Source organism: Heloderma suspectum, chromosome 2 (assembly GCF_057233095.1).
Source record: "Heloderma suspectum isolate Gila_16-S chromosome 2, 16-S_ref, whole genome shotgun sequence".
NCBI lineage: Eukaryota > Metazoa > Chordata > Lepidosauria > Squamata > Helodermatidae > Heloderma > Heloderma suspectum.
The window spans coordinates 394,525,596-394,532,586 of NC_139459.1; positions in this window are offsets into that span (position 1 = coordinate 394,525,596).

The following is a 6,991-nucleotide window of genomic DNA, read 5'->3' on the forward strand; positions in this document are numbered from 1 at the left end:
AGTAATTTATATGGGTTGTGGTCCCTGAAACCCCTCTCAAGCTAAGTAACATGAAGTGGTGCCACAAAATACATATTTATTGCTTCGACAGTATTTGAGAATGACACATCTTTGAAATGACGAAACAAGCAAAACGCATTATTACCTTCAATGCAATTTGGAAGAATAGAAGCACAACAGAAATAGTGGCTAGCGCATTTCTTAATAAGATTAAAGCTCTATTTCTCTCAACTAACAAAGCAGTCATTATTAAGATGACTTAAGATAAAAAAGATTAAAATAAGGTTAAAAAGTGCAGAAAGGGGCAACTAAAATGATCAAGGGGCTGGAGCATCTCTCCCATGAGGGAAGGCTGCAACAGCAGGGATTGTTTAGCTTGGAAAAAAGGAGAGAAAGGGGAGACATGATAGAGGAGTAAAGAATTATGCCTGGTGTGGAGAATGTGGATAGGGAGACATTTTTCTCCATCTCTCAAAATACTAGAACCTGGGTCATCCTATAAAGCTGATTGGCAGGACATTCAGGACATGGTGTGGAGAACCTGGAGAGGAAGACAGTTTTCTCTGTTTCTCAGAATAGTACCTAATGCCACCATAACCAGAGACCCTCCAAAACTAATGCCACCATAACCAGAGACCCTCCAAAACTAATGCCACCATAACCAGAGACCCTCCAAAACTAATGCCACCATAACCAGAGACCCTCCAAAACTAATGCCACCACAGTCAGAGACCCTCCAAAACTAATGCCACCACAGTCACAGACCCTCCAAAACTAATGCCACCACAGTCACAGACCCTCCAAAACTAATGCCACCACAAGCAGGGACCCTCCAAAACTAATGCCACCACAAGCAGGGACCCTCCAAAACAAACGCCACCACAAGCAGGGACCCTCCAAAACAAACGCCACCACAAGCAGGGACCCTCCAAAACAAACGCCACCACAAGCAGGGACCCTCCAAAACAAACGCCACCACAAGCAGGGACCCTCCAAAACTAATGCCACCACAAGCAGGGACCCTCCAAAACTAACGCCACCACAAGCAGGGACCCTCCAAAACTAACGCCACCACAAGCAGGGACCCTCCAAAACTAACGCCACCACAGTCAGGGACCCTCCAAAACTAATGCCACCACAAGCAGGGACCCTCCAAAACTAACGCCACCACAGTCAGGGACCCTCCAAAACTAACGCCACCACAGTCAGGGACCCTCCAAAACTAACGCCACCACAGTCAGGGACCCTCCAAAACTAATGCCATCATGGTCCGAGACCCTCCAAAACTAATGCCATCATGGTCCGAGACCCTCCAAGATTGATACCCCTGAGCCCAAATCCCCAGCAATCAGGACCTTGAGCTTAATTCCATCGAGGGCCTGGCACCTTCACCTCACCCTTGTACACCACAGAGCCAGCACAGGCAACACACCTGGTGAGAGATCAGGGAGAGGCAGCCCCGTGGCAGGCCAGTTTCATGTCCCACCACCTTCCTGGCAGGACCAGCACAGGACTAGATGAATGTATTCCATTTCCTGAAGAGAAAAAGGAGGACCTTATTATCAACCCTAGTATTTGGAGGGTTCAAGGGGAGTCAGGAGAGCTCAATCCCCCCAAAAAAAAAACCACCATCCAGGAAGTTACCCTGATGGAGGAGTCTGCAGTCCACCCTGGTTGGTCCTGGTCCCACCCCTACTCCAGACCTACCGAGATCAGCCCGAGGATCCCATGAGCTGAGGCGGTGGTGTGTCTGAGCGGAAGTTGAGAAATGATGGCACAAGGCCCATCTGGCACCGTGAGGCCCGCCAGCCCTGAGCCCTGCTCACGAGGGGGGAGCCGGAGGCCTCACGTGCTCCACCTCGGGGCCCTGAAGACGTGTCGGGAAGAGGTGGGGCTGCAGAGCCAGTCCTAAAGCTGCTCCGTTGGGGCCTAGACAGTGCAGGCACAACACTTTCTGCTGCTGTGCTCTCTTGCTAGGCGGCTCCTCTGCTCGGGGGAACAGCGGCATCTCTGACCTATTGGACGGCTCCTTGGCCTTGAGATGAGGGACGATTTGAGCCGCGCTGCAGGGGTGGAAGGAACAGGAGAGCCAGAGGGCTGCCTCTTTGATGTTCTTCGTTCCTCAGGGGTAATCGGGGCCCAGGAAACCGAGCAAAGGCTCAGCCAGGCGCCTAAGCCCAGGGCCTGGTCTGAAGGCACAGGAGACGGCCTCCTTGCTGAAGCTAAGCAGGTCTGGCTCTGGTCAGTGGTTGGAGGGGAGACTAGCTGGGACCCCATGAAGCCACCTTGAGTTCCACGACGGAAGAAAGGTGGGATATAAAGGTAATAAATAAAAATAAATAAAATACGTTAATGCTAAGCATGCTTTGATTTTCTAGGAAAGGCAGCAGCAGTCGCTGATGAGGACCAAGAGTAAATTGCAGCCTTTCCTCCTTTCCCCTGCCCTTCCCCTAAGGCTGGAAAGGAGCGGAGGAGGGGCAACTAAAAGGGGCGACTCAAGTGATCCAGGGGCTGGAGCATCTCCCCTATGAGGGAAGGTTGCAACAGCTGGGCTTGCGTAGCTTGGCCAAAAGGAGGGTGAGGGAAGGCATGATAGAGGTCTGCAAAATTATGCATGGCGGGGAGGATGTGGAGAGGGAGACATTTGTCTCCCTCCCTCAAAAGACTAGAACCCAAAGGGATCATCCCATGAAGCTGATTGGTGGGAGATTCAGGACAGATCAAAGGAAGGACTTCTTCACACAGCGCAGCGTTAAACTGTGGAACTCGCTACCACAGGATGTAGTGATGGCCGCCAACTTGGATGGCTTCAAAAGGGGTTGGACACATTCCTGGAGGAGAAAGCTATCAATGGCTACTAGTCCTGATGGCTATGTGCTGCCTCCAGGACCAGAGGCGGTGAGCCCATGTACACCAGTTGCTGTGGAACATGGGTGGGAGGGTGCTGTTGCACCAATGCCCTGCTGGTGGGTTCCCAGTCGACGGGTGGCCACTGCGTGAACAGAATGCTGGATGAGATGGGCCCTGGGTCTGATCCAGCACGGCTCTTCTGATGTTCTTAGGGGAAGCATGAGGATCTCGCCCCCTGCCAGTAAGCCCCCTGAAACACACAGACCCCGATGTGCTCACTCCTTTGAACTCTGCCACTTGACCAGTGTGACATGTGCATGTAAGAGAAGGCAATGGTTGGTCCTAGCTCTCTGTCTGTCTTGCCCAGTGGAGACTGGTAGCTCCAGTGCCGGCAGGCTATGCATCCTCTCTAGGTTTCAGCCAGAACTCTAAAGGGGCTATCCAAGGCTCTGAACCTCTTTTGGGGGTTGAGCTCAGCACCTCAGATAGCTCCTTGAGAGTTCTGGCTGAAACCCAGAGAGGATGCATAGCCTGCTGGTTTTGCCCACCCTCAAAAGAACATCAGAAGAGCCTTGCTGGATTCTGTTCACACAGTGGCCAACCAGCTGTCGACCAGGAACCCAAAAGCAGGACATGAGTGCAAGAGCACCCTCCTGCCCATGTTCCCCAGCAACCCTCTCTGGGCTGTACTGCACGAGCACATTGAGCTTTCCAGAGGAAGCAGCAGCCATCGCTTGGCAAATACTTGCGGCCTAGAGAAAGGCTACGAGGCTGTGTGGAGGCAGGGGCTGCTCCCACCAGGTAACCGGCTCTCCCACTTTCTCCCCCAAGGAGTCAGCCGAAGAGCCCTAATTGCCATGTTTCATTTCCCCACAACGTGGAAAGGAAGAGCAGGGACTTCTGCAAACCTCAGGGCTTCCCCACACATGCGGATTCCTCCCTCTTGTTTCTTGGTGGGCCCGTCTGACTTTTCTCAGGAGATGCTGGGTGAACCACTGAACTGCAGGTGGCAGCCTTCTCCACGAAGAACCTTCTGGCGCTGCGTTGACTCTGCCACCCAGGGTGCCATTCGATCCTGGGCAGGAAGACTTATAAAAAGGGCTTCCTGTTCCAGTTAAGATTTGCTTGAGTAGATGGTTCTCCTCAGCTTTGGTGGGTCCCTGTATCCTCAGTTAGCCTTCAGCCCTGCCTTCTACATGGCCCCAGTCCTGCCTGGGGCCATGTTGAGTCCTGTGCTAAGACCACCGTTCTTGAAGCTCAGGATGTGCTGTGCTTGGTGTGGCGGGAGCATAGAGACTAATCGCCAGAGATGATGGCCTCATTCCTCATCCTTCCCAGTGTTTCGTCTTCAGTGGCCCCTGATGGGGTTGGACTTGATGGTCTTATAGGCCCCTTCCAACCCTACTATTCTATGATAGCACACCACGCCTTCTGTGTGGCCATGGGCTGAGGAGGGAGAATTCAAGACAGGGCCCACCTGCTACTTAGTAAGTAGCATACTTAGTTATGCTACTAACACGCATAGTGACGGGATGCCTTGCTCAAACCGACGCTCATTAATAAACTATATTCTCTTGTTGGCATTGCCCCACCTAAGATTAGAAGGAAAGTAGAAGCAGATATGGAAAGAACTAAGCAAGAGACTGATTCTCGTCAGCCTTTGAGCGGATATATGCCCCCAATTCATCGACTTAGATCTAGAAAGAGTTTTATGTCAAGAACTAATATCCTAGAGGGGACCAAAGAACAGAATCAAATAAGTAAATGGAGGAATGAGATTCCCGACTTGAGTATTTTAACGAAGGAAGAAATGGCCGCTGGAAATAGTCTCCCTTATATAGTTTGGAGGACAATGAACAGGATGAGGGTAGGGGTACCAAGGTGTAAGACGAATTTATTTAAGTGGGGGCTGCTGGCTGACAATACATTATGTGAATGTGGAGAAATCCAAGACCCAGCGCATCTGATGGTGTGTCAGTTACTGCCGGAGTCTTGTACTGTTGACGATCTGCAGCAAGCTAATGACAAAGCTGTGGCAGTGGCTACATTTTGGCAGAGCAAAGTTTGGTCTGGATATGAAATAAATCACCTCTCCCTTGGAGAACAAAGGATGTCCTCTGCAAAGAGGCCTTGGGACGCTTCAGATAGCTTTTCAGCACCTTGGATAGCTCCTTCAGCATTCTGCGTGAGGCCCAGAGCGGATGCGCCGCCCCACTGAAACCGGAGCCACCAGCTTCCACTGTGTGGCGTAGTGGAAACTTTAACGCATGTTTTCCTTGTATGTAATTCCTATAAAAGATGAGCAAAATTGATTACTCACTCCTGTTTTATTAAGACATCCAGGAAGGACTCTTGAGTAGTATTTGGGTCGTCTTCTTGTTGACGGTTTCCCTCAAAACAGTAACAGCAACAGTTGCCATATTTCTCTTCTCTGCTGTAAAGACTTGTAAAAGATTTTTTTTTCAGCTTAAGTGTAGTTTGGCCTTCTTTTGTCCATGTTTTTATCTTCTCTCCTTTCACTGTGCTTATCTATTTATATTTCAACGTTTTTTATATACAGTATATGTCAAAGAATTATGTCTTTTGGTGCTGTGCTTTGTCTTCTGATGGGTCTGTGAATGTACAATAAACTTGGCTTTTTTTTTTCTTTTTTTGCTATGTGCATTCCAATAGTTGTGAGAAACCGCTTTATTGAACACAATACAGATACTAACAACCCTTGACCAAATGTCTTCCTTGGGTTAATAATATTTTAGGAAATTCTGGCTGCTCCATCATGAGTTGCATTTGGAAAGGATTAGTAGCCCTTAATGGCTTGGGGTCAGGTTATCTGAAGGATCATCTCTTCCCATGCATGCCTGCCCAGACCTTAAGATCATCCGCAGCGGCCCTTCTCTGTGAGCCCCCACCAAAGGAAGTGAGGCAGGTGGCTACCAGGAGGAGGGCCTTTTCTGCTGTGGCACCCTGGCTGTGGAATAAGCTCCATAGTGAGGTTCTCCTGGCACCTACATTGTATTGCTTCCAGCGCCAGGTGAAGACCTTTTTATTTTCCCAGGCATTTAGGTATTTTAGCTTTTTAGTATTCTAGTTTTTTAGCTTTGCTGTTCTGAATCTGTATTTTAAATCTCTGCATTGCGGCTAGGTTTTATTCTAGTTTTATTCTGGTTGTTTTGTTATATTGTGGTTTTAATGCTTTAATGTTTCATATTGTTTTACTGTGTGCTTTTTGGTTTTAATTTTTGTGAACCGCCCAGAGAGCTTTGGCTATTGGGTGGTATAGAAATGAAATAAATAAAAATAAATAATGTCCATTCCATATCCTTCACTTTAGTATGTCCCAATGTTGTGCAAAAATTGTGTTTCAACTCTAAACTGTCCCCTCCCTCTGTGTTCTACTGTGGGCTCCATGTTCCCAGCTTCTTCTTTCTCCTCCTTAGGAATTCCTGCATCCCACTAACTGCTTCCATCAACCTCTGACTTCTGCACGCCACAAATGCTCTCCTGGACTGTGTCTCCACAACAAAGGAAGGAGAAGCAAATGGAGGAGTCCTGGATTTTTTTTTAAAAGGAAACAGCTTTGCTGCACTTTGGTCCATGCAGGGCTTCATGAGTGAGTGCTCCGCACCAGTAAAAATCACTTCACAGAACATACTTCTTGGTGGGGGTGGGGGTTGGAGTACACATCTGACTGGCAGGGGCTGCTCAACCAATAAGAGAGGCTCCCCCCCACTCTCCCCCCCTTTCTCCTCTCCCCTGAAACTCCAGATACACCTGCATTTCAGGAGCAAGCCTCACTGAGCACAATGGGAGTTACTTCCAAGTAGACACACACATGCATGTGCTGGGAAAAAGTTGGGGGACACAGGGATGGGAAACCAGCCCCCTTTCTAACCACAGGATCTCTATAACAAAGGTGTGAAGTGGTTACTTCTGAAGGCAATAGACCAAGCCAGATAGGCTTTCTTCACATGGAGCTTTTGTCCTGCGATGGAGATTGCTCCTTCACAGAAGTTTGCGGGCTCTTTACGTGATGCCGTGAACCTCCAGGGCATCTCCTGCACTAAATGCCCTTTGTTCCATTTTTAAATAGATCTCAGATAATGAGCTATCAAATCACCAACTTGAGTTTCCTCCATGAAAA